Genomic DNA, 23,633 nt, shown 5'->3' on the forward strand with positions numbered 1-23,633 from the left:
TAAGACGTGTGTGACTGAAATTTGAGCAGACTGGCATTTTGGTTCCACAGATTCTACATTTAATTTTTCCCTTACATAGTCTGGGCACATAGTATATATGTACGTGCTTGTGCTTAGTTGATCAGTCATGTCCAAATCTTTACACCTATATGGACTGTAACCTGCCAGGCTCCTCTGTCCATGGAATTCTCCAGCAAGAAGAATGGAGTAGGTTGCCATTTCCTTCTCCAACATTTTTTTGTATCTGTAAATCATTTATAATACTATCTTAGGTTTGAAATGTTTATATAAATGATAATATCCTGCAGGAATTCTCAACAACTTGCTTTAAATTTAACATTAATTTGGAGATTTATCTATTTATATGAATAGGTTTACCTCTTTATATTAATAGGTCTATTTTATCTATTTCCTAACAAGATCATCAATATTTCTGAGTGTTGTAGAAGATTTCTATACCCTGAAACAATGTTCCCTATGATTTAGATTGGGTAAGTAAAAGGAAAATATGAAAAAAAAAAAAGAGAGAGAGATCTTCCAGGATATCAGATTAATTCTTAGAATAGTAGGAAGGTGGTACACATAAGATATGAGAATGTGGACATTTTTCTATTAAAACTGGCCATACCTACATATGTATATCTTGGAAAGTCTTTGCATGTTCTCAGGTACATGAAAAATATATTGAAGAACTCTGTTTTAGATGATCAGTCTTTAGACTTCAGTATGGTTCAGCAAAATGATGATGATAATCTATTTGTAAAACTTCAACCAGGTGCATAAAGATATTTACAGTAATGGCTTGTCATGAAGACTCTTTTTCAAAGTACTCATGAATTTGGATTTAATTATCTGACCAATGAATAAGCAAATTCAATTTATTTTTTGTTTTCTTCCATTCATTTTGATCCATTATTTACCAATCACATTGTGTGGTGTATAGTTAAAAATATATGCAAAATCATAGTTTACACAGAGGATGCTTTTGGAGAAAAAAGAAAGTAGAGGAAATAGCACCATTTTGAAGATTAGTATAGTCACTCAGGCAAAGAAAGATTAGACATGTGCATATGGACAATTGATATTTGAAACTGGAAGGTCTGAAAAATGTTTAAAAATAAAAATCAACAAGGAAGAGTGACCAGTTGTTTGTGGTAAGAGTGCAGAAAAGAGTCATTAATGACTCTTAACATTGCCAAAGAAATGTATCTGTGAGTCAGTGTCAATAATTCTTTAATAATGAATTGTGGGAGTTTCAAAGAGAGTAATTAGTGGAAGATTCATTATAATGAAATTGACTTTAAAATGGATAAGTATTTTTTTTTGTACTCAAGAATATTGCTTATCCTAGTTTCCTTATCAACAGGAATCATATATTATTTCTTATGATAAATAGTATCCATTGTATGCTGCTGCTGCTGCTGCTAAATCGCTTCAGTAGTGTCCGACTCTGTGCGATCCCATAGACGGAAGCCCACCAGGCTCCCCCATCCCTGGGATTCTCCAGGCAAGAACACTGGAGTGGGTTGCCATTTCCTTCTCCATCCATTGTATAGAGCTCAGTAAATATGAAAAATACACAAAAGGAAGCAAAATATGCCAGTATGCCTTAAAAAAACCTGCGATGCAGGCATATGGCTGTATAAGACATTAGAATCACACTGTGAACATATTATTTTAACATTTAATATTATAAACAATATTTTAACTATAAATTATTATTTAATATTATAAGCAGTAATGTATTTTAATATTATAAGCCTATTATAAATGGGTTATTTTAATGTGCTTAACAATCCAATTAGTTGCCAATCTAAAATTACTACACATATACAGAATTCAAATTTTGATTTGCTTTCATAAATAGTACCAGGAGGAAGAATAAATAGCATTTTACATACACATACACACACACACAAGAAAAATATAGTAGAATCAGTGAAAAAACATAAGAAAGGCACAGAGAAATAATAAAGACTTAAAATACATAAAACACTATAATTTTCCTTGAGCACAGAGATTTTGAAAGCTAAGAGAAGTTAAGGCTGGGAAAAAAAGCTGACATATCATGATGACAGATGATGGAGTTTGTTCCTCACTTGGTTATAAATATGAAACCAATGCATTTGCTAAAATATAACTGAGTAAAATGAGCATTTCCCTTGGAGGATTATATAAAATGAATACGAGTGGATAAAGGCTGAAAAAAGGAGGCCAGTTAGAACACTGAATAATCAAGGAAACGGGCATGAAAGCTTGAACTAGAATGTTCTTTTTAAAGGAAGAGAGAAAGAACTGGAAGTGATTTGCCTCGCTAAAAGAAAATGATAATTATTAGATGGATATAAGCAAGAAGGGAATGCTAGGAATCAATGTTTCAAGCCTGGGAAATGGTGAATTTTGCTGTTTCTGGAGAAGAATCATATTTCATGGGATAAGATCATGTGTTCAGTTTGGATTGCAAGTTTCTGCTGCCAATGAGCAAACAATAGACAGACTCTAAACCTGAAGGACTATGAGATGAGCACAGAACATCATTACAGATAAAAATAGAGACTCGTTTAAAAGGAGGGAATGACAGGAGAAAAACTATTAAAAATTCCAACATATGGAGGCAGAACAACACGCTGCTGAATAACCAACAAATCACAAACGAATTAAAAAAAAAGAAATCAAAATATGCATAGAAATAAATGAAAATGAAAACACAACAACCTAAAACCTATGGGACACTGTAAAAGCAGTGCTAAGGGAAAGGTTCATAGAGATATAGGCTTACCTCAAGAAACAAGAAAAAAGCTAAATAAATAACCTAACTCTACAACTAAAGCAACTAGAAAAGGAAGAAATGAAGAACCCCAGGGTTAGTAGAAGGAAAGAAATCTTAAAAATTAGGGCAGAAATAAATGCAAAAGAAACAGACTATAGCAAAAATCAACAAAGCCAAAAGCTGGTTCTTTGAGAACATAAATAAAATTGATAAACCATTAGCCAGACTCATTAAGAAACAAAGGGAGAAAAATCAAATCAACAAAACTAGAAATGAAAATGGAGAGATCACTCCAGACAATGCAGAAATACAAACGATCATAAGAGACTATTATCAGCAACTATATGCAAATAAAATGGACAACTTGGAAGAAATGGACAAATTCTTAGAAAAGTAAAACTTTCCAAAACTATACCAGGAAGAAATAGAAAATCTTAACAGACCCATCACAAGCACGGAAATTGAAACTGTAATCAGAAATCTTCCAACAAACAAAAGCCCAGGTCCAGACGGCTTCACAGCTGAATTCTACCAAAAATTTAGCGAAGAGCTAACACCTATCCTACTCAAACTCTTCCAGAAAATTGCAGAGGAAGGTAAACTTCCAAACTCATCCTATGAGGCCACCATCACCCTAATACCAAAACCTGACAAAGATGCCACAAAAAAAGAGAAAACTACAGGCCAATATCACTGATGAACATAGATGCAAAAATCCTTAACAAAATCCTAGCAAATAGAATCCAACAACATATTAAAAAGATCATACATCATGACCAAGTGGGCTTTATCCCAGGGATGCAAGGATTCTTCAATAACTGCAAATCAATCAATGTAATACACCACATTAACAAATTGAAAAATAAAAACCATATGATTATCTCAATAGATGCAGAGAAAGCCTGTGAAAAATTCAACATCCATTTATGATAAAAACACTCCAAAAACCAGGAATAGAAGGAACATACCTCAACATAATAAAAACTATATATGACAAACCCACAGCAAACATTATCCTCAGTGGTTAAAAATTGAAAGCATTCCCTCTAAAGTCAGGAACAAGACAAGGGTGCCCACTCTCATCACTACTATTCAACATAGTTTTGGAAGTTTTGACCACAGCAATCAGAGCAGAAAAAGAAATACAAGGAATCCAGACTGGAAAAGAAGAAGTAAAACTCTCACTGTTTGCAGATGACATGATCCTCTACATAGAAAACCCTAAAGACTCCACCAGAAAATTACTAGAGCTAATCAATGAATATAGTAACTTTGCAGGATATAAAATCAACACACAGAAATCCCTTGCATTCCTATACACTAACAGTGAGAAAGCAGAAAGAGAAAATAAGGAAACAATTCCATTCAGCATTGCAATGAAACGAATGAAATACTTAAGAATATATCTACCTAAAGAAAAAAAAGACCTATATATAGAAAACTATAAAACACTGGTGAAAAAAATCAAGGAAGACAGAAATAGATGGAGAAATATACTGTGTTCATGAATTGGAAGAATCAATAGAATGAAAATGAGTATACTACCCAAAGCAATCTATTGATGCAATGCAATCCCTATCAAGCTACCAACAGTATTTTTCAGAGAACTAGAACAAATAATTTCACAATTTGTATGGAAATACAAAAAGCCTCAAATAGCCAAAGCAATCTTGAGAAACAAGAATAGAACTGGAGGAATCAACCTGCCTGACTTCAGGCTCTACTACAAAGCCACAGTCATCAAGACAGTATGGTACTGGCACAAAGACAGAAATATAGATCAATGGAACAAAATTGAGAGCCCAGAGATAAATCCACATACCTATGGACACCTTATCTTTGACAAAGGAGGCAAGAATATACAATGGAGAAAAGACAATCTCTTTAACAAGTGGTGCTGGGAAAACTGGTCATAACAAGTGGTGCTGGGAAAACTGGTCAACCACTTGTAAAAGAATGAAACTAGAACACTTTCTAACACCTTACAAAAAAATAAACTCAAAATGGATTAAAGATCTAAATGTATGTAAGACCAGAAACTATAAAACTCCTAGAGGAGAACATAGGCAAAACACTCTCCAACATAAACCACAGCAGGATCCTCTATGACCCACCTCCCAGAATATTGGAAATAAAAGCAAAAATAAACAAATGGGACCTAATTAAAATTAAAAGTTTCTGCACAAAAAAGGAAACTATAAGCAGAGTGAAAAGACAGCCTTCAGAATGGGAGAAAATAACAGCAAATGAAGCAATGGACCAAGAGTTAATCTCAAAAATATACAAACATATCCTGCAGCTGAATTCCAGAAAAATAAATGACCCAATCAAAAAGTGGGCCAAATAACTAAACAGACATTTCTCCAAAGAAGACAAACAGATGGCTAACAAACACATGAAAAGATACTCAGCATCACTCATTATCAGAGAAATGCAAATGAAAACCACAATGAGGTACCATTTCACGCAAGTCAGAATGGTTGCTATCCTAAAGTCTACAAGCAAGAATGCTGGAGAGGGTGTGGAGGAAAGGGGACCCTCTTACATTATTGGTGGGAATGCAAACTAGTACAGCCACTATGGAGAACAGTGTGGAGTTTCCTTAAAAAACTGGAAATAGAACTGCCATATGACCCAGCAATCCCACTGCTGGGCATACACACCAGGGAAACCAGAATTGAAAGAGACACATGTACCCCAATGTTCATCGCAGCACTCTTAATAATAGCCAGGACATGGAAGCAACCTAGATGTCCATTAGAAGATGAATGAATAAGAAAGCTGTGGTACTTATACACAATGGAATATTACTCAACCATTAGAAAGAATACATTTGAATCAGTTCTAATGAGGTGGATGAAACTGTAGCATATTATACAGAGTGAAGTAAGCCAGAACGAAAAACACCACTACAGTATACTAATGAATATATTTGGAATTTAGAAGGATGGCAACAATAACCCTGTAAGTGAGACAGCAAAAGAGACACAGATGCATAGAACAGTCTTTTGGACTCTGTGGGAGAGGGCAAGGGTGGTATGATATGGGAGAATGGTATTGAAACGTAAATTATCACATGTGAAACAAATTGCCAGTCCAGGTTCAATGCATGATACAGGGTGCTTGGGGTTGGTGCACTGTGACCCAGAGGGATGGGATGGGGAGGGAGGTGTGAGGGGGTTTCAGGATGGGTAACACATGTACGCCCATGGCAGATTCATGTCAATATATGGCAAAACCCATACAATATTGTAAAGTAAAAAATAAATAAAACTGAAAAAATTTAAAAATAAACAAAACAAAATAAAAGGACGGAATGCTAAAACAAAAGAAAAATCAAAAAATAAAAGATTTTAAATTGTTATGAGTATACAGAAAACAGAATATGATCTATGCTAAAACTTATCAGTATACTAAATGTATAAAGTGAGTAAAGAGATTTAATCAAGTATAAGGAATGTTCACAGAGAAAAATGACTTAAATGGTTGTTATATTTTAGGACAAAGTGGTTGGTCAACTATCACAAATACTATGAGGACGTTTTGGAGGTGGAAAGACATTTGAGTTGGCCATTATATTCATGATATATTTTACATTCAGCGAGACTTTCTTGTTCATACCATGTGGAAATGACAGTGAATCAGTGAAGGACTGACACTCAGGTGATCATCATGAGATTTTTTTTTTTTTAATTTAACATTTGGCTCTTTTATTTTTTAATTCTTTATTCTTTGGCGGTGCTGTATTTTCACTGCTACACGCAGGTTTACACTAGGTGGCCAGTGGGGTTTACTCTTTGCTGTGGTGTGTGGGCTTCTCATCGCAGTGAGTTCTATTCTTGTGATGCACAGGGCTCAGCAGTTGTGGCACATGGGCTTAGTTGTTCCACAGCATGTGGGATCTTCCTGGACCAGCGATGGAACCTGTGTCCCCTGTATTTCAGGAGAATTCTTAACCACTGGAGAACCAGGGAAGTCCCTCAGGAGATCATTTATCAGAGACAGAAGCACATACCTAACTTAGATCCACTTGGGGAATGGTTACTCCACCTGAAGAAGTTGCGATATTTCCATTTAAACCCCTTAATTAGTATTCTATGTTTTGAAGTTTTCTAGCAGAAAACCAATTATAATATTAAGATGCTTTTAGAATGAAAATCTGAAAACAAAATATAGTTTTGAAAGACTGTTATATCAGTGTTGTTAAATTTGTTCTGCACAGTAAACTCTACACTGTCACTTTATTTCAAGTGAAGTAAGCCAGAAAGAAAAACAGCAATACAGTATACTAACACATATATATGGAATTTAGAAAGATGGTAATGATAACCCTGTATGTGAGACAGCAAAAGAGACACAGATGTATAGAACAGTCTTTTGGACTCTGTGGGAGAGGGTGGAATGATTTGGGAGCATGGCGTTGAAACATGTATAATATCATATATGAAACAAATCGCCAGTCCAGGTTCGATGCAGGAAACAGGATGCTTGGGGCTGGTGCACTGGGATAACCCAGAGGGAGGTTGGGGGGGGTGGTTCAGGATGGGGAACACGTGTGCACCCATGGCAGATTCATGTTGATGTATGGCAAAACCAATACAATATTGTAAAGTAATTAGCCTCCAATTAAAATAAATAAATTTAAAAAAATTCTTAAAAAATTCTACAGTCCAAATTTAATATAATTGCTCTAATCACTTGTAAGATTTATGTTTAATCATAATACTTTAATATTAGTTTTTATTTAAATATTTGAACTGCATTTAAACAAGGTAAGTACTGAAGAATACATTAATTTTTTTTAAAAAGTTGTCTAACCACTAACCTGTAATTTGATTATTGGCTCTAGTCACCATTATTATTATGTTTGAACACAGAAGGCAATGGCAACCCACTCCAGCACTCTTACCTGGAAAATCCCATGGATGGAGGAGCCTGGTGGGCTGCAGTCCATGGGGTCGCACAGAGTCGGACACGACTGAAGCAACTTAGCAGCAACATGGAATATGTTTAAGCTGAATGGTAAAATTTTCTAGATCATAGGTCTTCTTAATAGACTACAATACAGATTTAGTAATTAGGAAACTATATTATTTAACAGATTTAGCCACACTATGATATTAAATGTACCTTTAAAGTACAACCACTCTACAAATGGCTTGGAATTCTTGTAAAGTGAAACACACACTTACTAAAACACTCACAAATCTTATTTTTAGATATTTAACCAAGAGGAATGAAATTTATGTTCAAACAAAAATCTTCCCACAAATTTCAGAGTTGCTCAATTCGTTATCATCAAAACTGGAAAAATCCTTCAATGGGTAAATAAATAAACTGTGATAAATCCATGAAATGAAATATTTATTCAGCAATGAAAAGGAGCAAGCTACTGAAACATGCAACTGCATGCACAAATCTCCACTACAATATGTTAAGTGAAAATGCCAGATTTAAAAAGCTGCATTTACATGATTCCAATTATATGACATTCTTGAAAAGGAAAAAGAAAAGCTGTAGGAAGAGAGAATATATAAAAACAGATCAGTGGTTATTATGAGATGGAGGTGAGGATAATGGTTGAAACATAAAGAGGCAGAATGAAATATTTTGAAAAGGTAGAACAGTTCTGTGTCTTAACTGTGGTGATAGCGGCACTTCAGAGTATGTTTTTCAAAATTCACAACACTGTACATCAAAACGAATGTTTACTCTATGGAAATTAGATTTTAAAAACCATTTTTCTCTAAAATTATCACATCAACTACTAAATGATCTATCATAAAATATATATTTAAACACCTCTCTTTTAACAAGATCAATTTAATATGATAACAGATACGTAAAGATTTTATACCAGTGAATACAAATTTGTGGTCATTATATCAAAGGTATGTAAACTATTGTTTAAGAAACCAAGGTTGCAACACAGCAGAAAGTAGAACCTTTGCAGTTAGAAGGAAATCAATCTAATACATAGTTCCAAAACATAGTTGCTGTAAGTCATCAAACAAAACATACTGCCTTTTGGGGACTTGCTTTCCTTGGAAATGGCATTAAAATACTCACTTGCTTTGTTTATTAGAATAATTAAATGAGATAATGCTATCTTAGAACCTCAATAACAATTTTTTCCTTAAAATATTATTTCCTTCCTTTTCTTAAACAGTGTTTTCTGAAGCAATTTCAAAGTCCCAGGGGTTTCTAAGTTGCTGGCAATTTTTGCATATGTTTTCAAAAAGGCCCAGAAATTTGGACTAGCATATACTATATATACTAAAATGTACTAAATCACACAGTTGGCTCAAATTAAATATAATTATTGACAAAATTCATTTTAGCTACTTGTATTGGTACTTTATCCTTTAAGACCAATATGATTAAGTAGGTTTTGACTTGAAGGTAATACTTATACAATATAAGCTCAGGAACAGAAATTTAAATTTATTCTTTAAGTGACTATACATAATCATAAACAGATTTCTTATCTCAACATTTTTTTCTGAAACTACATTATTTATTTTTAGTCACTTATTAAAAGGAAAAGGACCACTAAATTTGCTTAAATGTCTGCATTATTATTATAAGAAATATATATTTTCATTAGGAAAAAATAATTAAATAATACTTAAAGCACTTCATCCAGGGAGTGAGAAATGTTCAAAAGAGGAAAGAAATGGTAGGAGATAAAGTCAAGGAGCTATAAGAAAGACTCAAATCATTTTGGACATTGGTGGCCATTTTAATTCATTTGTCTGTATCTCTGGGAGACACTGGAAGCCATTGAATTAGAGAAATTTCAACAAATGAGAGATACTGTTTGTTTATTCATTTATTTATTCTCACACCATATGCCACGTTACAAATAGATTATACAGGAAGAACAAAAATCAGAAAAGCCAGTTAGGAGCCTGCCATCATAATTTGGGTGAGAGAAAGTGGAGCCTTGACCAGGAAGGCATACACAATCAATCAACCAATTACTGAGGGGAAAATTACATGGGCTCAATAGGGAAAAGTTTTGCACTGTTATATATGAGTAAGTACTTGATGTCAGAGAAAATGTAGGGAAAATGAAGAGAATAGAGAAATATAAGGATAAATGATAAAGATATTTTTTATCTCCCTATAAAGATAGGAGTCATTAAAATACTAGATGTTTGCATGTAGATAAGTAACAAAAAGGAAAAATAAGACAAGGGATACTAATGGTTCCCTGGTGACTCAGATGGTAAAGGCTCTGCCTGAAATGGGTAGATCTGAGTTCAATCCCTGCATTGGGAAGACTCCTGGAGAAGGGAATGGCAACCCACTCAAATATTCTTGTCTGGAAAATTCCATGGATAGTGGAGCCTGGAGACCTAAGGTCCATGGGGTCGCAAAGAGTCAGACTGGACTGAGCAACTAGCGTATGCACACACAAGACATATTTTGCCATAAAGGAGAATTTAAAATATGCAGATCAAGCTTTACACCAGATGTCACTTCAGGAGATCTCCCTACCATAATTAAAACTGATGGACTCTCTTGTCCATAATCATGGTTCCAGTCATGTCCACCTATCTTTGTGGTCTGACTCACATCAGTGTTGCCAGATTCATGAGCCATTAGGACAACCCAAAATGGGTTTGAGGATTATTCTGAGAATATAGAAAGTTGCCAGAAAGCAGTAGTGAAGTATGTTTTTCCCTTAAGATTTCCAGAGTGAGTTTTGCAAAAACTTTTGAATCTCTGTGAAAATAAACTGAACGATGTTATGTTCTGTTTCGAGTTTGAACCCCTTGAGACCTATAGGAATCGCCTAACAAGCTCTTACTGTCTCCATTGCCATATCATTTTTAGAAAGACCAATTTGTTGCATCCCTGGGAAATGCACTCTACATAGATATCTCTGTTTTATGTTTCTTTCCTAATTTGTCTCAGCACAGCCTGAACTATTGAAGTGTTTGGGCCTTTATCTGGTAGAAATAGGGAAGTCAAGAAGCACTTTGTTTCATATTTGGTTTTATGAAGTTTTCTAGTGAAAAGTTAAGGCTATTTACAGCTGTTATACTATACACCTATTGTAGCTATTCATGGTTAATCTAGACATTTTAACAAGTGGGTTATTTTGTATTTATAATATATCATAATTGTATGTAAAATATCAGTTCAGTTCAGTTCAGTCACTCAGTCTTGTCCGATTCTTTGCACCCCATGAATTGCAGCACTCCAGGCCTCCCTGTCCACCACCAACTCCCGGAGTTCACTCAAACTCACCTCCATCGAGTCGATGATGCCATCCAGCCATCTCATCCTCTGTCGTCCCCTTCTCCTCCTGCCCCCAATCCCTCCCAGCATCAGAGTCTTTTCCATTGAGTCAACTCTTCGCATGAAGTAGCCAAAGTACTGGAGTTTTGGCTTTAGCATCATTCCTTCCAAAGAACACCCAGGACTGATCTCCTTTAGAATGGACTGGTTGGATCTCCTTGCAGTCCAAGGGACTCTCAAGAGCCTACTCCAGCACCACATTTCAAAAGCATCAATTTTTCAGTGCTCAGCTTTATTCACAGTCCCACTCTCACATCCATACATGACTACTGGAAAAACCATAGCCTTGACTAGACGGACATTTGTTGGCAAAGTAATGTCTCTGCTTTTGAATACACTGTCTAGGTTGGTCATAGCTTTCCTTCCAAGGAGCAAGCATCTTTTAATTTCATGGTTGCAATCACCATCTGCAGTGATTTTGGAGCCCAAAAAATAAAGTCTGAGACTGTTTCCACTGTTTCCCCATCTATTATTTCCCATGAAGTGATGGGACCAGATGCCATGATCTTCGTTTTCTGAATGTTGAGCTTTAGGCCAACTTTTTCACTCTCCTATTTCACTTTCATCAAGAGGCTTTTTAGTTCTTCTTCACTTTCTGCCATAAGGGTGATGTCATCTGCATATCTGAGGTTATTGATATTTCTCTCCACAATCTTGATTCCAGCTTGTGCTTCTTCCAGCCCAGCATTTCTCATGATGTACTCTGCATATAAATTAAATAAGCAGGGTGACAATATACAGCCTTGACGTACTCGTTTTCCTATTTGGAACCAGTCTGTTATTCCATGTCCAGTTCTAACTGTTGCTTCCTGACCTGCATACAGGTTTTTCAAGAGGCCGGTCAGGTGGTCTGGTATTCCCATCTCTTTCAGAATTTTCCACTGTTTATTGTGATCCACACAGTCAAAGGCTTTGGCATAGTCAATAAAACAGAAATATATGTTTTCTGGAACTCTCTTGCTTTTTCAATGATCCAGTGGATGTTGGCAATTTGATCTCTGGTTCCTCTGCCTTTTCTAAAACCAGCTCGAACATCAGGTATATCTCTTTATTTCTATAACTTTTCTACTTCTTTTTAAACTCTTGGATAAAAAGTAAAATGTGATACCAAGTTGATGAATTTTTTAAAGTTAAAAATAATAGATGTATTATATATCAGAATATAAAGACATTTTAAGGAAGTGACCAGACAAAAATTTATAGCCTTAAAAATTGTTGTCAAAAACATTAAAAATATAAATTAATGAAATTTCAAGCACCAAAAAAAAGATGGACAAAGAAACACAAGTGGAATGAAACAAGAAAAGAGTTAAGAATGAAGATAAAGACAAAATTCAATGAAGTAGAGACTGGGAAATAGCTAATATATAAATACTGAAAATTATATTTTTGGGAAAATTCACAAAAAAGACAAATTACCATATAACTAAAGGGAAAAATTAACCATAAATAAAAAAAATAATAAAGGAAAAAGGGCACAGATGTAGTCACTAAAATGGAATAATAACATTTGTACATTTATTTCTGCAAAGAAAACCATGTCATCTGCAAAGACAGCTTTAAGTTTTCCTTTCTAATTTGAATGCATTAATACCAAAAATCTTTTTAAATCAGTATACACGGAGAGTTTCATCAATTTGATAAAATACCTACAAAAACCCCTACAGCTAATATAATTCTTAAGGGTGAGAAACTTGAAACTTTCCCACTAAGACCAGGTATAAGGCAAATATGTCCACCTTATCACTACTTTTCCACATCATATGGAAGTTCTAGGCAATGCAATAAGAAAAGGAATTAAACTGTATTAAAATTATAAAGGAAAACTTATAACTGTCTTTGCAGGTGATATGGTTTTCTTTGCAGAAATTCTGGGGGGGGAAAAAAAAAAACCTAACCAAAAAAGAAAAAACCATCTGAAATATAGTAAGATTTCAGTACACCAGATTAACATACAGAACTGTAAATGAAAAACTGGAATTTGAAATTAAAACTGTTTACCATAGTACACATAAAAAATGGGCTTCCCTAATGGCTCAGCAGGTAAAGAATCCACCTGTAATGCTGGAGACACAGAATTTATGGTTCAAACCCAGGGTCAGGAAGATCCTCGGAATGAGGAAAATGGCAGCCCACTCCATTATTCTTGCCTGAAAAATCCCCTGGACAGAGGAGCCTGGCGGGCTGCAGTCCACAGGATCACAAAGAGTAAGACACGACTGAGCCACTAAGCACAAGCACACATGAAACGATATTCATGGGAATAAATCTGACAAAACGTGTATGATTTATAATAGGAAAATCAAGAAACTCTGATGAAGGAAATCAAAGAACAAAATAGAGATATGGCCCATATTCATGTACATGAAAACTTAATGTCAAGATGTCAGTTCTTTGCAATGTGATCTATAGATTCAATTCAATTACAGTTATACCAGAATAAAGTGATAGTATATGATGATTTAGCACTTTCAGTTCAGTTCAGTTCAGTCACTCAGTCTTATCCGACTCTTTGCAACCCCATAAATTGCAGCACGCCAGGCCTCCCTGTCCATCACCAACTCCCGGAGTTCGCTCAAACTCATGTCAATCAAGTCAGTGATGCCATCCAGCCATCTCATCCTCTGTCATTCCCTTCTCCTCCTGCCCCCAATCCCTCCCAGCATCAGAGACTTTTCCAATGAGTCAACTCTTCGCATGAGGTGGCCAAAGTACTGGAGTTTCAGCTTTAGCATCATTCCTTCCAAAGAAATCCCAGGGCTGATCTCCTTCAGAATGGACTGGTTGGATCTCCTTGCAGTCCAAGGGACTCTCAAGAGTCTTCTCCAACACCACAGTTCAAAAGCATCAGTTCTTTGGCACTCAGCTTTCTTTACAGTCCAACTCTCACATCCATACATGACTACTGGAAAAACCATAGCTTTGACTAAACGGACCTTTGTTGGCAAAGTAATGTCTCTGCTTTTGAATATGCTATCTAGGTTGGTCATAACTTTCCTTCCAAGGAGTAAACATAAGAGAAGACTGTGTACATGGACCATCACCAGATGGTCAACATGAAAATCAGATTGATTATATTCTTTGCAGCCAAAGATGGAGAAGCTCTATACAGTCAGCAAAAACAAGACTGGGAGCTGACCATGGCTCAGATCATGAACTCTTTATTGCCAAATTCAGACTTAAATTGAAGAAAGTAGGGAAAACCACTAGACCATTCAGGTATGACCTAAATCAAATCCCTTATGATTATACAGTGAAAGTGAGAAATAGATTCAAGGGCCTAGATCTGATAGATAGAGGGCCTGATGAACATTGGACTAAGGTTCATGACATTGTACAGGAGACAGGTATCAAGACCATCCCCATGCAAAAGAAATGCAAAAAAGCAAAATGGCTGTCTGGGGAGGCCTTACAAATAGCTGTGAAAGGAAGAGAAACAAAAAGCAAAGGAGAAAAGGAAAGATATAAGCATCTGAATGCAGAGTTCCAAAGAATAGCAAGGAGAGATAATAAAGACTTCCTCAGCAGTCAATGCAAAGAAATAGAGGAAAACAACAGAATGGGAAAGACTAGAGATCTCTTCAAGAAAATTAGAGATACCAAGGGAACAGTTCATGCAAAGATGGGCTCGATAAAGCACAGAAATGGTATGGACCTAACAGAAGCAGAAGATATTAAGAAGAGGTGGCAAGAATACACAGAAGAACTGTACAAAAAAGATCTTCATGGCCAATATAAATCACGATGGTGTTATTTAGCACTTTAAAGTTTCTAAAGTTTAATTTTTATTTACTCTATACTATAGAATGACATCATTGAGGGATGTCTTATGAATCTTGCTGCATAATTGCATCTTGTTTTACTGAAATGCTGCATAGTTAGTAAATCCTTCTTGTAAGGAATGAGAGAGTCATTTCCTAGGCAGGTTGATAGGAAATCTAGGGGTCCCCAAGGAGAGAGGGCTCTGGAATTCTCAAGGAGGAAGAAAGGACAAACTTTTCACAGTCTTTGTAGACCAGGACCTGGGAACTGGAGTCGATGAAAATGAGGGGGTAACAGGCAGGAAGGCCAGGGGCCTCCAAATGGAGGAAATAGCCTGCAAGTGTCAGACATTTTTATCTCTCTTAAGCGGCAGGAGGAACAAACTAGCAATATTTTTTTCCTTCTCTATACAAATTTAAAGGGAGGTTTCTCTTAAAATACTGTGTTGCCATAATGACACCTGGTTTCCCCTGAAGTTAGCTATTCTTGAGCCTAGAGATAACCAATGCCTTTTTCTTATGGAAATGTTTGTCTTAAGCTATGCTAATGTACTATGCCTTTACCCCAAACTCTGTCTCCAAGTCGGTTCCGCCTCTTGGCCCAGAACCTACTTGACAAACCAGTATGTTATACTCAGATATTGTTCCCCTAATCTATGTAAATGAAACTATTTGTATGGTGATCTGCCCTTCTTCAAGATTCAAGTTAATCATTTTATGGCCCAGGATAAACCATTTGGTGCCAAGATTATCCCAAAATGCATCTTATAGGTGAGGGGCCTGGTGCCATTCTGAATTTTAAGACATTCCTTTCTTTCATTAACAGACTGCTAGTGACTATATAACATCCAGCTGAAGACTAGCAGGGGGGTACTCTTTCTGCCCCCTTCTGATGCCTATGTCAGAAGCTTTCTCTATCTCCTTTATACTTTAATAAAACTTAATTACACAAAAGCTCTGAGCGATCAAGCCTCATCTCTGGCCCCGGATTGAATTCTTCTCCTCCGGGGGCCAAGAATCCCGGTGTATTCGCGTGATTCAACAACAACCTTTCAGGAATATGTATACAAATTTCATTGCACTATTTCCTAAATTAGAGTTTTGTTTTTTTTTAATTTAGAACTTTTAGTAAAATAATATCTCAAAATTGTTAATTTCATTTATTATAATGTTGATGAACATCAATATTCTTTACTTTCATTTTCTTTGAGACAGAATTATTTTTAAAATTTTATAATTATAGGTAGGCACATTAGATGCCTAATTTAATTCATTTAAACTCAGTTGCATTTTTCTAGACAAATGAATTATTAAAACAAAGATTATTCAATAAAAAATGATCTTTAATACTATTAATATTTTAAATGCATTTAATTGTATTCCTTGTACATTTGTTGAGATTTTACCTCTTAGTTTTAGAACATAAAAATGTTTCTTGTCTTATCAAAGGGATGTATGTCACTTTGGGATCAGATACTTCACAGAATATGACACTTTAATGAGTATGACACACAAGCCCTTACAAGACTGATTTTTAACAGATCAAGTTTAATAACAGAGACAGGTGCCATATGGTGAGGCTCCCTAGGAGAAATTAAAGTACACTGCTACTTTTATGATAATGATTTCTCATGCTCATTATTGTATGAAAGAAGAGAACATGAGCAATCATTATGAGTAAAGAAAAAAGCATGTTAGAGAACACTGTTAGACTTAATGAAACCTATATTCTTCCACTTATCTAATTTAAGAATTTGTGGAGGGCTATGGCTAGAATATAGTAAAGTAATATGCAATGTAAAGATCCTCTTGAACTTATACCTCTAGTGTTTCCAGCTCATTAATACTAGAATTATTTTATAATACAGAAGACCTTTGTCTGGCTTTCAATAACATTCAGTTCATTTCAGTCACTCAGTTGTGTCCGATTCTTTACAACCCCATGAATGGCAGCACACCAGGCCTGCCTGTCCATCGCCAACTCTCTGAGTCAACCCAAACCGTGTCCACTGAGTCGGTGACGCCATCCAACCATCTCATCCTCTGTCATCCCCTTCTCCTCCTGCCCTCAATCTTTCCCAGAATCAGGGTCTTTTCAAATGAGTCAGCTCTTAGCATCACGTGGCCAAACTATTGGAGTTTCAGCTTCGATATCAGTCCTCCCAGAAAAACACCCAGGACTGATCTCCTTTAGGATGGGCTGGTTGGCTCTCCTTGCAGTCCAAGGGACTCACAAGAGTCTTCTCCAACACCACAGTTCAAAAGCATCAATTCTTCGGCACTCAGCTTTCTTTATAGTCCAACTCTCACATCCATACATGACCACTGGAAAAACCATAGCCTTGACTAGACGGACCTTTGTTGGCAAAGTAATGTCTCTGCTTTTGAATATGCTGTCTAAGTTGGTTCTAACTTCCCTTCCGAGGAGTAAGCATCTTTTAATTTCATGGTTGCAATCACCATCTGCAGTGAGTTTGGAACATGGAAAAATAAAGTCTGACGCTGTTTCTCCATCTATTTGCCATGAAGTGACGGGATAGAATGCCTTGATCTTAGTTTTCTGAATGTTGAGCTTTAAGCCAACTTTTTCACTCTCCTCTTTCACTTTCATCAAGAGGCTCTTTAGTTCTTCTTCACTTTCATAAGGGTGGTATCATCTGCATATCTGAGGTTATTGACATTTCTCCCAGCAATCTTGATTCCAGCTTGTGCTTCCTCCAGCCCAGCATTTCTCATGATGTACTCTGTGTATAAGTTAAATAAACAGGGTGACAATATACAGCCTTGACGTACTCCTTTCCTATTTGGAACCAGTCAGTTGTTCCATGTCCAGTTCTTACTGTTGCTTCCTGACCTGCATACAGGTTTCTCAAGAGGCTGGTCAGGTGGACTGGTATTCCAATCTCTTTCAAAATTCTCCAGTTTATTGTGATCCACACAGTCAAAGGCTTTGGCATAGTCAATAAAGCAGAAACAGATGTTTTTCTGGAACTCTCTTGCTTTTTTGATGATCCAGCAGATGTTGGCAATTTGATCTCTGGTTCCTCTACATTTTCTAAAACCAGCTTCAACATCTGGATGTTCACAGTCCACATATTGCTGAAGCCTGGCTTAGAGAATTTTAAGCATCACTTTACTAGCATGTGAGATGAGTGCAATTGTGCGGTAGTTTGAGCATTCTTTGGCATTGCCTTTCTTTTGGATTGGAATGAAAACTGACCTTTTCCAGTCCTGTGGCCACTGCTGAGTTTTCCAAATTTGCTGGCATATTGAGTGAAGCACTTTCACAGCATCATCTTTCAGGATTTGAAATAGCTCAGCTGGAATTCCATCTAGTTTTGTTTGTAGTGATGGTTCCTAAGGCCCACTTGACTTCACATTCCAGGATTCAATAACATTGCCTGTCTCAATTGATATGAATCTCTTCCTCAGCCCTTCTTCTACCAGACTGTGTATCAAAACACTCCAAACCTCCCTTCATTATCTGAATAGGTAATATCTCAAGTCTATGCTTTTTGCACATTCTTCTTAGAATGTCTTTCCCATCTGGATTAGTTTTCCATTGCTGCTCTGACCAATGACTGCAAATTTGGTGACTTAATACAAATTATTGTTTATCATTCTGGAGAAGTTTAAAATGGCTCAGAAGGGCTGTGTTGCACTGGCATTTCCTGAGAGTGCTGCTTCAGAATGGTCCTTTCTTTTTTCAACCTTTGGCCAAAAGAGTATCCTTCTCTTCACCCCACATCTTGGACATGAGCCTCTTGCCTGAGGGCTGAAAAGACTAACTAGATTAGTAATGGAAAACTAAGCACCAACAAAATTGTCCCAACATGCCAGTCTATTATTTCAAAGGTGTTAATTCCGGAAGGAAAATGGGTCAAGCTTGAAGAAACTGTATATGGGTCTTACTGGTAAAATTAGAACTTGGGAAAGTTGAAACATGTACCTGGGAAGGATAGTCAGCTGATCATGTGGCAGTTATCCCAGTGCTGCAAAGAACTGTTCATTAAGGATATATCATGGTGAAGCATCTATGACTGTCAATGGGAGGCTATGGCCTAGAATTCCCCACAGATCTCATAGCTGATAATGAAAGTCCAGAAGCACCTGCACTTTGGGAGCTTAAGGAAGAAACTGACAATAAAAGGTAATACTGACTGTTCTCCAGCTGTTGGTATGGATCCAAGGTTGTCAATGGTACTACATACATTGTGACAATAACTATTAATGGGAAGGATGCTGAAAATGTAAAACTGTAGGCCAAAGCCAGGGAATGGAGAATTTGTGGAAGTAAATATTTTGCCAAAAAAATAACCTCTTGAAGAGACCTGATGCTAAAGTGGCTGAAAAACATGTGACAGTGGATGTCAGCATCTTTCCTGTGCTCTGGAGCTGAAACATGTAAACATGAAGCTGTTTGAAGTTCCGTTCCTGAAATTTTAAGTGCAAAGAGCAGTTTTTCTATATGAGTTTTTGTATATATATGCTTTTGTATATGAGACCAACAGGCCTCATTTATTAAGACTTTGTATTCAGCTTAGTTTAATGTTGGTTTGATATAATTTTCCATAAAATAAAAGCAACACAGAATGCAAAAAAAAAGAAGAAGAAGAAAAATTAAAAAAAATCCAAAGATCCTCAAGTAGAGTGGTAGCTGAAGCAATGACAGAACATAAATATTAGTCCCTGAGAAGACGCCAAAATGATGAGATCATGTTTGAGAAATTATTTGTTGAATCTGGCTCAATGCTAAGCTAGCACTGAAAACACAGAAGGAATGGGAAGGATGTTGGCTGCTAGTAGACAAGGAAGTGTATGCTTCTGGAGTGAAAAAGAAGGCACTGACAGATACTTGAGTCATTTAGAATTTCTGCCTAAAATAAAGTTAATAAAGAACAAGAACAGGGCTATATCTTCAGCTTCAGTGTAGGAAAGGTACCCAGAAATCTGGTCATAGAGAGAGAGACATTCTACAACTTGAGAGAATGAAAGAGATCACTAACATCTTTCAGAGTTATACAAGAGTAAACACATATTCCAAACATTGGCTTATGTATGAATGCTGGCAAAGCATTGATTGTCCTTGTTATAAGCAATGATCTAATAGAACATTTACCTGTAGCAGGAAGCCTTGAAGACAATTTAGACTTTTTTGAGAAAGACATCTTAATTCATGCAGCACTACTTGTGAATGACATATAAAACCTTTTTATATTAATGTGTTTATCCAACACAGTATCCCAGCCTATCAGCCTTAGATAATGATTGACCATCGGACTCTAGTTTTGAACAATTAAATTTTACCTTCTAGGCACATTCATACTGTTCATGGGGTTCTCAAGGCAAGAATACTGAAGTGGTTTGCCATTCCCTTCTCCAGTGGACCACATTCAGTCAGACCTCTCCACCATGACCCATCCATCTTGGGTGGCCCCACACAGCATGCTTACTTTCATTGAGTTAGACAAGTCTGTGGTCTATGTGATCAGATTGGCTAGTTTTCTGTGATTATGGTTTCAGTGTGTCTGCCCTCTGATGCCCTATAGCAACACCTAAAGTCTTACTAGGTTTGAACAGTATGAAAAGGCAAAATGATAGGATACTGAAAGAGGAACTCCCCAGGTTGGTAAGTGCCCAATATGCTACTGGAGATCAGTGGAGAAATAACTCCAGAAAGAATGAAGGGATGGAGCCAAAGCAAAAACAATACCCAGTTGTAGATATGACTGGTGATAGAAGTAAAGTCCAATACTGTAAAGAGCAATATTGCATAGGAAACTGGACTGTTAGGTCCATGAATCAAGGCAAATTGGAAGTGGTCAAAAGGAGATGGCAAGAGTGAACATTGACATTCTAGGAATCAGCAAACTAAAATGGACTGGAATGGGTGAATTTAACTCAAATGACCATTATATCTACTACAGTGGGCAGGAATCCCTTAGAAGAAATGGAGTAGCCATCATGGTCAACAATAGAGTCTGAAATGCAGTACTTGGATGCAATCTCAAAAACGACAGAATAATCTCTGTTCGTTTCCAAGGCAAACCATTCAATATCACGGTAATCCAAGCTTATACCCCAACCAGTAATGCTGAAGCGGCTGAAGCTGAACGGTTCTATGAATACCTACAAGACCTTTTAGACCTAACACCCAAAAAAGATGTCCTTCTAATTACAGAGGGCTGGAATGCAAAAGTAGGAAGTCAAGAAACACCTGGGGTAACAGGAAAATTTGGCTTTGGTGTACAGAATGAAGCAGGGCAAAGGCTAATAGAGTTTTGCCAAGAGAACACACTGGTCAAAGCAAACACCCTCTTGCAACAACATTAGAGAAGACTCTACACATGGACATCACCAGATGGTCAACATTAAAATCAGATTGATTATATTCTTTGCAGCCAAAGATGGAGCAGCTTTATACAGTCAGCAAAAACAAGGTGAGGAGCTGACTGTGGCTCAGATAATGAACTCCTTATTGCCAAATTTAGACTTAAATTGAAGAAAGAAGAGAAAACCACCAGACCATTCGGGTATGACCTAAATCAAATCCCTTATTATTATACAGTGGAAGTGAGAAATAGATTTAAGGGACTAGATCTGATAGACAGAGTGCCTGATGAACTATGGATGGAGGTTTGTGACATTGTACAGGAGACAGGGATCAAGACCATCCCCAAGAAAAAGAAATACAAAAAAGTAAAATGGCTGTCTTACAATTAGCTGTGAAAAGAAGAGAAATGAAAGCAAAGGAGAAAAGGAAAGATATACCCATTTGAATGCAGAGTTCCAAAGAATAGCAAGGAGAGATAAGAAAGCCTTCCTCAAGATCAATGCAAAGAAATAGAGTAAAACAATAGAATGGGAAAGAGTAGAGATCTCTTCAAGAAAATTAGCGATACCAAGGGAACATTTCATACAAAGATGGGCTCGATAAAGGACAGAAATGGTATGGACCTAACAGAAGCAGAAGATATTAGGAAGAGGTGGCAGGAATACACAGAAGAACTGTACAAAAAATAGCTTCACGACCCAGATAATCATGATGGTGTGATCACTCATGTAGAGCCAGACATCCTGGAATGTGAAGTCAAGTGGGCCTTAGGAAACATCACTATGAACAAAGCTAGTGGAGGTGATGGAATTCCAGTTGAGCTTTTTCAAATCCTGAAAGATGATGCTGTGAAAGTGCTGCACTCAATATGCCAGCAAATTTGGAAAACTCAGCAGTGGCCACAGGACTGGAAAAGGTCAGTTTTCATTCCAATTCCAAAGAAAGGCAATGTAAAAGAATGCTCAAAATACCGCACAATTGCACTCATCTCACATGCTAGTGAAGTAATGCTCAAAATTCTCCAAGCCAGGCTTCAGCAATACGTGAATGGTGAACTTCCAGATGTTCAAGCTGGTTTTAGAGAATGTAGAGGAACCAGAGATCAAATTGCCAACATCTGCTGGATCATTGAAAAAGTAAGAGAGTTCCAGAAAAACATCTGCTTCTGTTTATTGACTATGCCAAAGCCTTTGTGTGGATCTCAATAAACTGTGGAAAATTCTGAAAGAGATGGGAATACCAGACCACCTGACCTGCCTCTTGAGAAACCTATATGCAGGTCAGGAAGCAACAGTTAGAACTGGCCGCAGAACAACAGACTGGTTCCAAATAGGAAAAGTAGTACGTCAAGGCTGTATATTGTCACCCTGCTTATTAACTTTATACAGAGTACATTATGAGAAATGCTGGGCTGGAAGAAGCACAAGCTGGAACCAAGATTGCCCGGAGAAATATCAATAACCTCAGATATGCAGATGACATCACCCTTATGGCAGAAAGTGAAGAGGAACTAAAGAGCCTCTTGATGAAATTGAAAGAGGAGAATGGAAAAGTTGGCTTAAAACTCAGCATTCAGAAAACTAAGATCATGGCCTCTGGTCCCATCACATATTGGCAAATAGATGGGGAAACAGTGTCAGATTTTATGCTTTGGGCCTCCAAAGTCACTGCAGATGGTGATTGCAGCCATGAAATTAAAAGGCTCTTACTCCTTGGAACAGTCAAAAGAGTGTCAGACTTTATTTTTGGGGGGCTCCAAAATCACTGCAGGTGGTGATTGCAGCCATGAAATTAAAAGATGCTTACTCCTTGGAAGGAAAGTTATGACCTACTTACATAGCATATTCAAAAGCACAGATGTTACTTTGCCAACAAAGATCCATCTAGTCAAAGCTATGGTTTTTCCAGTGATCGTGTATGGATGTGAGAGTCACACTGTGAAGAAAGCTGAGCACCAAAGAATTGATGCTTTTGAACTGTGGTTTGGAGAAGACTCTTGAGAGTCCCTTGGAATGCAAGGAGATCCAACCAGTCCATTCTAAAGGAGATCAGTCCTGGGTGTTCTTTGGAAAGGCTGATGCTAAGCTGAACCTCCAATACTTTGGCCGCCTCATGTGAAGAGTTGACTCATTGGAAAAGACCCTGATGCTGGGAGGGATTGGGGGCAGATGGACCTGAGTCTGAGTGAACTCCGGGAGTTGGTGATGGACAGGGAGGCCTGGCATGCTGTGATTCATGGGGTCGCAAAGAGTCGGACATGACTGAGTGACTGAACTGTACTGAACTGAGGCACATTCAAAGTCTACTATAGTTAATGATTCCTAAATTGACTTTAAAGCAAGACCAAGTTTCTACTGTTAATGAATTTCTAGTGTCAGATTCAGGGTCCCCTAGGGAGACTTAAATCAGTCAGGATTTCCTAAACAACAATCTGAAAATAGTTAAAAAAGAGAGCCTT

General features: G+C 36.9%; 1 pseudogene; it reads left to right on the forward strand.

The window, feature by feature from the left end:
• The first annotated feature begins 8,331 nt into the window (after positions 1-8,331).
• On the forward strand, positions 8,332-19,287 carry LOC102416203 (annotated as a pseudogene).
• The last annotated feature ends 4,346 nt before the right edge of the window (positions 19,288-23,633 follow it).

This window comes from Bubalus bubalis, chromosome 8 (assembly GCF_019923935.1).
Source record: "Bubalus bubalis isolate 160015118507 breed Murrah chromosome 8, NDDB_SH_1, whole genome shotgun sequence".
Lineage (NCBI taxonomy): Eukaryota > Metazoa > Chordata > Mammalia > Artiodactyla > Bovidae > Bubalus > Bubalus bubalis.